Source organism: Portunus trituberculatus, chromosome 40 (assembly GCF_017591435.1).
Source record: "Portunus trituberculatus isolate SZX2019 chromosome 40, ASM1759143v1, whole genome shotgun sequence".
Classification (NCBI taxonomy): Eukaryota; Metazoa; Arthropoda; class Malacostraca; order Decapoda; family Portunidae; genus Portunus; species Portunus trituberculatus.
The window spans coordinates 21693043-21703971 of NC_059294.1; the positions used below are offsets into that span (position 1 = coordinate 21693043).

General features: G+C 42.3%; 1 long non-coding RNA gene across 1 annotated transcript in view; it reads left to right on the top strand.

Annotated features, from left to right (window-relative positions):
• The first annotated feature begins 9713 nt into the window (after window positions 1-9713).
• The window catches only part of LOC123515948, a 16377-nt gene continuing 15161 nt past the window's right edge, over window positions 9714-10929 (top strand). Inside the window, exon 1 of the long non-coding RNA XR_006678025.1 lies at window positions 9714-9773. This is a non-coding gene — a long non-coding RNA (uncharacterized LOC123515948). The remainder of the gene's footprint in view (window positions 9774-10929) is intronic.

A 10929-nucleotide genomic window follows, 5' to 3' on the forward strand; every position in this document is an offset into this window, starting at 1 on the left:
ATACCTCAAAATTAAAAATCTGTTGAGAAATGTGGGAGAAGATACGATTTGAAAAAAAAAAAAGTAAACTGAGAAAAGCAAAAAAAACCCAGAGATGTCATTTTCGTCCTTTATGACCCTGTACATTTATTTGGGTTGGATATTTCGTGCTCGTATACCACCATGTGCATCATGTATGTTTTTTAGGCATGTTTAGAATATTCTGTAAGACTTGTATGACACCTGGCCGCCCCTACAATGATTGTAGTTATTAGTCGCTCGAACGTGAGGGTGTCTCCCATCCATGCATGGTCAGTACAACTTGTAATTTCCACTTGCACCGTTTGTTTAGACATTGTAAGGCAAAAAAGGCAGGTTAAATAGGCTGGATTGTGGCTTGCAAGGTGTGAAATAACGGTCGAGATACTCAATAGATCATCCTCCCATCACAGTCACATGGACACTAAAATAGAAAAGGAGAGGGTGTGTTCCTGTGTATGCCATAGTACTAAGTTGCCAGCGCCCACCTTTCCTTACCAAAGAAACCACTTTTCATGGGTTTTTACATGCTTATCGTCATTTATGGTACAGAGAGTGGGGAGGGGGGAAGCCCTGGGCTGCGGTGGGCGTGGCAGGGGCCAATGGCGGATCTTCTCCTTCTTCTTCTTCTACGCAAAATGTCGACATCATTGTATACACTTCCTCTATCACTCAAACTTCTTATAAAATTCAAAATAACATTGAAATAAAATAAATAAAATATGAAATGGTAAAGAAAAATGAAAATAACATGTGTATTATATTCCCAATACCGAAATGGGGGTGTTGGGGTCACTCAAAAATCTTGATAAAGAACATATTTCGCCTTAATGATTGAAATATTTCTACTTATTTAGTGAAGTTGGCACTTTTCTGATATCTGATTTGTTATTAGTAAAGTAAACTAATTTCTAAACTACAATAGAATCGAGTCCAACTGTGTTTTGGTTTACCGAAAAAATAACGTTAAAGTCACTGCAAGTATTATAACGTTTTTTTTTTATTAGCACGCCTAGGATTGTTTTGGTGCTTGATATAACACTTAAAAGATATGAAAAACATGATTCAAGTAACAATATTCCATAAAGTTTAGTCTACCTATTCGTATTTTCAATTTCAAAATTTTGAATGGTAACAAAATAGAAAACAAAAATCTTTATATGACAAAGAATCTGTGTTTTCTTTATTCGGCTGGAAAGCGAAAATTTGTGTTATTCAGAAAATGTAATATAACGTAGTTTGGGTGAGCTTTCCATCTCGACATTGTGGTGTGTTTGTCACCCGTTAATTGGATACAAACACCTTCCTTTCCACCGCTTTCAATAAAAAAACCACCCGGTAGGAATATTATATTTTGATTATTAGTTACACTATTTATCGCGCCTAAAAGTGTAGTGTATACTAGTCTGGGAGCCGTTTTCTTGTGGCGATTTTTTAAATGAATTATCTACGTCAATATTGAACCCACGGGGGGCGCCTCACCCCTGCCTTCCCCATGGACAGTCCAGCAATGTCTGCTTCCACTCCCCCTGTGTTTCCAGACCCAGAGAGTGAAGCAAAGCCAGAATCAACCACCACACTAGATAAATAGCCATTACTGTGGTAAATATGGCGATGGTTGTGTATATGTACCCCAGTTAACACCGCCCGCCGCCCACCTCACCCACACCCACAGCCCGCCCCAACATTTCCTTCAATTCTCACTGTTTTCTGCTGCTGCTGCGCGCCTCAAATGCATAGCAGGGACAAAAGAGGAGCGAGTAATAGTAGCAGGAGCAGCAGTGTTATTATTATTACTATGAGGGTTAATGTGCGTGTGTGGGGGCAGGCTGTTTTATGTAAAATTATCTCTCTCTCTCTCTCTCTCTCTCTCTCTCTCTCTCTCTCTCTCTCTCTCTCTCTCTCTCTCTCTCTCTCCATGAAGGCCACAGAGGTGACTAGGTAGAGTGTTTCTGCTGTTAATAATTTAGAAATGTTGTTAATCTCTCACTGGAACCTTAAAAACAATAACAACTTCAACTATACTCTATTGATGAAGGTTAGACACACAACCCGTCACTTCAGAGGAGCTTGGCGGTGTCTTATGGTGTGGCTTGACAATGTTAGGGCTGGATATGTCACTAAGCCCTTCTCTCTCTCTCTCTCTCTCTCTCTCTCTCTCTCTCTCTCTCTCTCTCTCTCTCTCTCTCTCTCTCTCTCTCTCATCGGTAAAGTTAGTCACTCTGAAGGTAAAAATGTGTCCCAGTAATGAAGATGTTAAAATAGTGAAGACTGGCATTAATCTTCCGTCCTCCATACATCCTTCCTAATGTCAATAAAATGGTCTAATGGCACACAAATCTCAAGGTAAAAATGTTTCCCTGTACTGAAGGGGTTAAAATAGTGAAGACTGGGGCCATTAATCTTCTGCCCTCCATACACCCTTCTTAATGTCAATAAAATGGTTTAATGGTGCACAAATCTCACGGTAAAAATGTGTCCCAGTACTGAAGGGGTAAAAAATTATGAAAACTGTGGCCATTAATCTTTTGCCCTCCATACACCCTTCCTAATGTCAATAAAATGGTCTAATGGTACACAAATCTCAAGGTAAAAATGTGTCCCAGTACTGAAGGGGGTTAAAATAGTGAAGACTGTGGCCATTAATCTTCTGCCTTCCATGTACCCTTCCTAATGTCAATGAAATGGTCTAATGGCACACAAATCTCAATGTAAAAATGTGTCCCAGTACTGAAGGGGTTAAAATAGTGAAGACTGTGGCCATTAATCTTCTGTCCTCCATACACCCTTCCTAATGTCAATAAAATGGTCTAATGGTACACAAATCTCAAGGTAAAAATGTATCCCAATACTGAAGGGGTTAAAAATTATGAAAACTGTGGCCATTAATCTTCTGTCCTCCATACACGCTTCTTAATGTCAATAAAATGGTCTAATGGTACACAAATCTCAAGGTAAAAATGTGTCCCAGTACTGAAGGGGCTAAAATAGTGAAGACCGTGGCCATTAATCTTCTGTCCTCCATGCACCCTTCCTAATGTCAATAAAATGGTCTAATGGTACACAAATCTCAAGGTAAAAATGTGTCCCAGTAATGAAGGGGTTAAAATTATGAAGACAGTGGCCATTAATCTTCTGCCTTCCTAATGTCAATAAAATGGTCTAATGGCACACAAATCTAAAGATAAAAATGTTTCCCTGTACTGAAGGGGTTAAAATAGTGAAGACTGTGGCCATTAATCTTCTGCCTTCCATACACCCTTCCTAATGTCAATAAAATGGTCTAATGACACACAAATCTGAAGGTAAAAATGTGTCCCAGTACTGAAGGGGTTAAAATAGTGAAGACTGTGGCCATTAATCTTCTGCCCTCCATACACCCTTCCTAATGTCAATAAAATGGTCTAATGGTACACAAATCTCAAGGTAAAAATGTATCCCAGTACTGAAGGGGTTAAAATAGTGAAGACTGTGGCCATTAATCTTCTGCCTTCCGTACACCCTTCCTAATGTCAATAAAATGGTCTAATGGCACACAAATTTCAAGGTAAAAATGTATCCCAGTACTGAAGGGGTTAAAATAGTGAAGACTGTGGCCATTAATCTTCTGACCTCCATACACCCTTCCTAATGTCAATAAAATGGTCTAATGGCACACAAATCTGAAGGTAAAAATGTGTCCCAGTACTGAAGGGGTTAAAATAGTGAAGACTGTGGCCATTAAGAATGTCACCTTTTTAATACTTAAGATCAATGTTTCCTATCTCATATCTCGCGTGGTTGTACTATCGGGGTCTTGCGAGTAGACAAAGTGGCAACCTCGATGTTACAATAGATAAATATGTATTGGTAGTATGTGTTTTAAGAAATATAGAGAGAGAGAGAGAGAGAGAGAGAGAGAGAGAGAGAGAGAGAGAGAGAGAGAGAGAGTCTTTTGTATATTATAGAGACACATGCAGGTGAGGATCTCGTCCACCCAGTAGTCCACCCCCAGACAGCTGTCCACCTGTCCACCCCTCACTTCATCTCGTCCACTAGAAGATGGACTCTCCACCCAGGTTGAACACCACTGGTCCATAACAGAACAACATACATTTTGCTTCACTTGCTACCACCACTACTACTACTACTACTACTACTACTACTACTACTACTACTACTACTACTACTACTACTACTACTATTATTATTATTATTATTATTATTATTATTATTATTATTATTATCATCGTTGTTATTACCGAGATGAGAGAAAACGGTGTGAACGCTCGACGGCAGGTCAACACCACGCAACACCAGCACCACCAGAGCACCAGGCCCGTCACCAGCACCACCAGCCGACCCCAGGCACCACCGAACGGCCACCACCACCACCACAACAATCACCAAAGTCAACACCAGATTGATTCCAGGTCCCTGCAGAGGCCGAGAGGTGCACCACCACAGCGGGCCGAGCAGAGGTCAACTTACTCACTTCCCAGGGGGTCATACTCAAGGTCACTCTCAAGGTCACACTCAAGGTCAAGGTCACAGCAAGTCACCAGGACAAGATGTGACTCCAGATTTTTATTATCTGCCATCACAAAGAAAATATACTGGTGAAGTGGTGCACGTTTATGTTCATTATAATGAGTAAGGGGTGTCTGGGGGTGTGTCGGGTGTCTCAGGGTGTTCTTGGGTTTTTCTCTCTCTCTTTTTTTTTCTTTCTCGATCTTATTTTCAGGGTTTTTCAGTCTTTCTATTGCTCTCTCTCTCTCTCTCTCTCTCTCTCTCTCTCTCTCTCTCTCTCTCTCTCTCTCTCTCTCTCTCTCTCTCTCTCTCTCTCTCGCCTGTCAGACGTCAGTTTTCTCCGGAACACGTGGATCTGTGTGTCTTGAGTCACTTCATTATATAGTGAGGGCGGCTGCGGAGGCGTATGGGCTGACTGGGGAAGCTTGGGCGTGAGCATGCATGGGCGGGACAAATATGGGCGGGAGTGGGTGTGGAGCTGTTGACGCCGCCCATAGCTTTGTGTGTGTGTGTGTGTGTGTGTGGTAAGTGAGTGGTAAGTGTGTGTGTGTGTGTGTGTGTATCGTGATTCTCCTCTCTCTCTCTCTCTCTCTCTCTCTCTCTCTCTCTCTCTCTCTCTCTCTCTCTCTCTCTCTCTCTCTCTCGTGTCGTCTGGTCTGGTCTGGTCTCCTTGCTGTGTCTCGTCTTGTTGACCAGCGTCTGAGGTGATATGATGCTACAATATAGTGGCATGGAAATACTAGTAGTATTGTGTAAACTGACACACTGCCGTTCATGATGGCGAAGGTGGGCAGGTGTGGGTGTTGGCGGTGCTGGTGGAGATATCTACATGCTTGTGTGTAGATAGATAGATACATAAGCTGGTAATTTGTTAGGTTCATTCATACGTAAATTGACAACAGTTCGATGGTGTATACACTGCTATAACAATAAACTTATCAATCAATCAAGTAAACATCAATGAGATTTAAAAGGCGAGTGATGAGAGTGTGGGGAACAGCGGGGGAGGGGGAGGTGGAGAGGAGACGAGCGAGGCCCCTGAGACAAGTTTGGTGTGCGTCACTGACAGGGATAAACTCTCCGTGTCAAGGCCCCATCACACCAGAGGCGGTCCTTACTACGCGCAGCAGGTTCTCAACACGTTCATAAAATTTTTGAGGACGTAGTGGAGACGTGATGGAATTGCGAAATCCCTCCACTGCTACGTATCTACCAAGCCTTTACTGCGTACGTCCCTTGATATCGCTACGATATCATTGTGTCCAATCGGGTTTAACTACGGTCATAACACGCATGTGATCAGGCTCCCGCCACGCTCACTAAGTTCCCGCCATGCTCACTGGGTTCTTACCACGTGCCCAACCAGCGCGCAATACGCTCACGTGACGCAAGCAGGAAGTGCTGCTTCCTGTCACTTCAGTTCTCGCCTCTCTTCTCTCATCAGTGGTTCTCCAGCTCTTACATCATTATATTCATTATCCTCATAACGTCATGCTGCCCAAATTAACTTCAAACTTTCCATCAGTCTGTGGTAATGACCAAACTGGAGCGACTTTTCAAGGTGGAGCTGGTGACGTAGAATATTTTCATTTGGCAACTGACCACCACCACCACCACTGACCAGACGTCCATTTCATCACCAGACACGAGACCTGGAGTGGGGGAGAGAGAGAAAATGTTGTGCTCTGATAAGATATTCTTATTTTTCCTCTTTCTTCTATTCTTTCCTGTCCTCTTTCTCACTCACTTATTCACTCACTCACTCACTCTGAATCCTGTCCTCCACTACCACCACTACCACCATCAGTTCATTCCTCCACCACGGACACAAACACGTCTTGAAGGAAGGTTAGTCCGCCGCCCAGAGTCACCTTGGCTGTCTGGCTGGCCACCCTGCGTGCCGCGGGACCAGAGGAGCGGTGGAGGGCAGCGGTCGGGGTTGCGGGTGTAACACTGTGTATGAATATTGTTTGTGTTTTAATTAAGGCGTGTACACACTTGTTGCATTTCCACGTATCGGATCACCGTTGCGTAGCAGTGTTGACAGGATAGTGCTTCACCGTTGCGTGTCAAAATATGACACAAAGTTACGCAACGGGTTCCATCCGCCATTTTTCGGTATTTTGGCGTCATCTCAAAGGAATGATACACAACTCACCAACCTTCGTGTGTGTGTGTGTGTGTGTGTGTGTACAAGGAGCGTGGGATCGTCCAGTTGCATGTTCAGTGTTGTCGTGGACGGGCATGAATATTTTTTGCAATTTTGACCCCAATTGCAGACAAACTCAAAATCAGTTGTGTGTATCCTTGTCACGTTTTGATACAGTTCCGTCACATGCTGGAATTTCAAGTCAGTCAACACAGTATTGTTTCATTACACATACATAGTGTAGACACCCACCAACTCCGTCATTCATTTTTCCTTTTATTGATTTGATGTTCATGAATAAAACTAAACGTGGCCACAGACAACTGCACATTTGCACTCATATCTACGGTCAGGAACAAACTGAATGACACTGTTGCATCACTCAACGATGATACACCACGCGGATAGGCAAAAATGGGTACAATACCCTGTTGCACGGTAACGCATTATAAGGTGATACGCAACGATGAAACGATGCGTGGAAATTCAGTAAGTGTGTACACACCTTTAGAAAGTGTTGGTGGTGATGATGTCAGTGTGCTGTGTATTGGTGGTGGTGGTGGTGATTGTTGGTGATGGTGTGTTTGCTTGTTTTGCATCGTGAATATTGATTGATTGAGTGGCTGAAAGATTGACGGATTGATGGATAGATTGCCTGTCTAACTAATAGATTCACTGACTGACTGACATTTGGACTGACTTTCTGACTGACTGACTGACTGACTGATTAAATGAATAAAATACTAACTAAATGACTGACTATCTGGCTGACTGACTATTTGGCTAACTGACTGAATGGGCAGATGCGGGAACTGGCAGTGGTTGTGGTGGTGGTGGTGGTGGTGGTAGTGGTATTTATATGCTTGTGTGAAGATAGATGGATAAGCGGGTAATTTGATGGGTTGATAGATATGTAAATAGACAGTTGGGCAAACAAACAGATAGATGGATAGGCAGGCAGATAGATGAGTCAATGAATTCGTATATAAATAATAATATAGATGTGTATGTAGATAGAAAAAAAGTCTATATTGCTCTACTTAGTATCCTGTCACCCTGGTTTATTGTCAGAAATACTCGTATATCAGGCGGTAGAAATGGAGAATGAGAAAAATAGTACAGTCTGCCTTTTAAGCACCTTGTTTATTGCCTCGCGGGATTTGCCAACACTCGCTGTACAACAAGATACAATTTAATATTTCCTGCTTTGACAAATAACAAAAGCTGGACACGATAACGAAGAGGAAGATGTCACAATAACCAATAAATCGACATGTGGTATTTGTATAAGCATAGCGTCTCATTAATAAGAGATTTAGTGACAGATAGTTATCATAAACATATATACATGCGTCCTGACTTCACAGATAACCTTTTGCTACGGCAGTAGTCTCTTAGCGGTGGTGGTGGTGAACACAGTTGTGGCGGTGGGCTATACTGACCCATGCACATCCACACCCAGAGACACACACACGCACACACACACACACACACACACACACACACACACACACACAAATAAAGTGAAGTGTTGCTATATTACCGACAGTTTTCAAGGAGCACCAAGAGGCAATCAGTATGAGAAACCGTGCAAGCCTTCACCACACTGCCTAATCTTCGTCTATTAAAGGTATTTATAAGGCTATTCACTTAATGTTAGGTTTTCTTTACATATGAGAGTGAAAACAGTACGCAAATATTTTCAAGTAATGGTATAAGGAGCATAAAAAGAGCAAGGCGTCTGTATTACCCTCTCATATTTGTTTCCTTCACTTACCCTCGGCCAAACATGTGTCACAAGGTAGCCACCAGTCTAACATTTCATTTAGTCTAGTCAAAATTTCTCTGTGTGGCTTAATTTTGGTTTGGTGAGATGATAAAGGCTATATATGGATGTCCCGCCGCCGGTGTTGCCTCCAGGCCGCTTCCCCCCCGACGGTCCCCTAGCCAACACCCTACACCCGCCCTCACCCACCCGTCACCAGCCAGTTGGGTCAAATACTTTCTTCCAATATTTCCTGACGCTAATATTACGCTTCCATGGTATGTTTTTATGGTTTCTATAAATGTTTCGTTGTGTTTGAAGTGTGTTCCGCGCCTGTGCTGGGTAAATATGTGGCGTTTAGTGGTGTTTTATGGCGTATGTTAAAGGCTTTTAACGCTCAAAATTTCCCACTTGGAGTTTTGAGCTTTTTCATTTCAAGGTATAAGTGGGCCTTTATGGTAGCAAAAGAGTGCCTGTCCTCTTTTAAGTGTGAAATCAATCTATTGAGTGAAATATGTGGACTTTGAAATGGTGTTTGGTGCTGTTGTAAAAAGCTCTTATTTTTCTTTATTTTATTTGCTCACGTTTCTGCTTCTCGGTCTAACACGCTGTAGAATGCCCTAAAAGATAGCTCAGACTCCCTGAAATGTGATAAAATACACGCCAAGTGAAAATGGCTTGACTTTACAGGACGTTTTAAGAGATTTATGGGTTAAAATGTTTTTGTACTTTTAACGTACTTAATTTAGACCTTTTTTAAAAACCAGTTAAGCTGGAGATATTTTGATATTTTGAAAATTAGTTTAAGTATTTATCACGTCATAAAATAACAAGCATTTGGCCGTGGCCTCGTTTTTGTAAAAGTCATTTTGAAATGAAATGATTTACGTAATTTAGCCGAGTCAGCCCCGTTCCCGTTCTCTCTCGGATGACCACAGCCCACCCAGGTAGTGGCTGGCGCCAATTTTCCAAATCCACAGTTCGTCGATATTTTGCCTAATATCTAGTGATTTCTACGTGTTTTCGTGGGTTTCTAGGTTCAGATGTTTAGATAATTGTAGCAGAAAGAGGAAGAAAGTTGAAATAAAGGAGGATAAAGAGGAAGAGAGGAGAAATGGAGGAGGAAGAGGAGCAGCAGCAAAGCCATAATACTTAAGTCACCCTCCTTTTCCTAAATATTTTGCCTAATATCTAGTGTTTTGATGTGTTTCTAGGCTCAGACGTGTGGATGGAAGGAGGAGGAGGAAGAAGAAGGAGTAATAATGGAGAAGAATGAAGAAAAAATGAGAAATAAAGGTGGAATAGTAGAAGAAGCCAAGGTGTAATATTTAGGTAAGTGTATTAGTATGTTTTGAGTGTGGTTTGGGAGAACTTTGAGGATTGGTTGGTGTTCTGAGTGGGATTTGGTATTATTATGAGTGTTATAAGTGGTGGGGGGTTTAGTGGTCTTTTGGGTGTGTGTGGGGGATATTTAATTAAATATTGGGTGTTTCTAGTGAGTTTGGAGGTATTTTAACCTGTTCTGTGTTTTCTTAGTGTGTTCTGGAATGTTATTGAGATTTTAAGAGGGTTTGGGTATGTGTGGTTTGTCGTGGGTGTGTGTAAGAGTGAATTGGGCCTATACAAGGATTTTTGAGTATGTTTTGAGGCCCTCAACAGGCTAGCTCAGTGTCAGTGGGCCCTTATAACAAGTGTCCTTTATCATTGATTACCCGCTTCGTTCCCAGGTGACGACAGGCAGAATGAGGTGGACGTGGCGGAGGCTGTGGGCGGTCAATTCACGGCGCAGATTACCTACACCTTGCACCACACTGACTGCCCGCCGCTGTTCACTAAAGTCGGGCAAGCCTGTGTCTCCGTGTTCTGCCCTGGATATAGGAGTAAAGGAAATTGTGGTTTTTGTTGTTGTTGTTCTTGTTTTTCTGTTAAGATTTGTTTGCTCTCTCTCTCTCTCTCTCTCTCTCTCTCTCTCTCTCTCTCTCTCTCTCTCTCTCTCTCTCTCTCTCTCTCTCTCTCTCTCTCTCTCTCTCTCTCTCTCTCTCTCTCTCTCTCTAGTGTAGTGTAGTGGTGTTCACTACATGTGTGTGTGTGTGTGTGTGTGTGTGTGTGTGTGTGTGTGTGTGTGTGTGTCTAGGGATGATATTGGTAACTTGGGTGTCTGTAATGTGTTTTGGGTGAGCTTTTTATATTTTGAGGTGTTGCAGGGTGTTTTGGGTTAGTTTTGAGTGATTTAAGTTGTTTGTGTGTGTGTCAGTTGTGTATGGTGTGTTTTGTGGTGTGGTGTCAGTATTGGTGCATACTGTGTGCTTGTAGTGAATTGTAAGTGCGTTTATTGGTACTATGAGGTTTTTCATGTTGGCAGTATCCAAGGGATTTGACAAAGCTAGTTTCAATGATTTCAAATTGTTGACCATTATAACAGGTTCGGCAGTGTTCCAAATTGATATGGACAGTAAACTGAACAATTGTTTTGGTATTATGGGTTTGG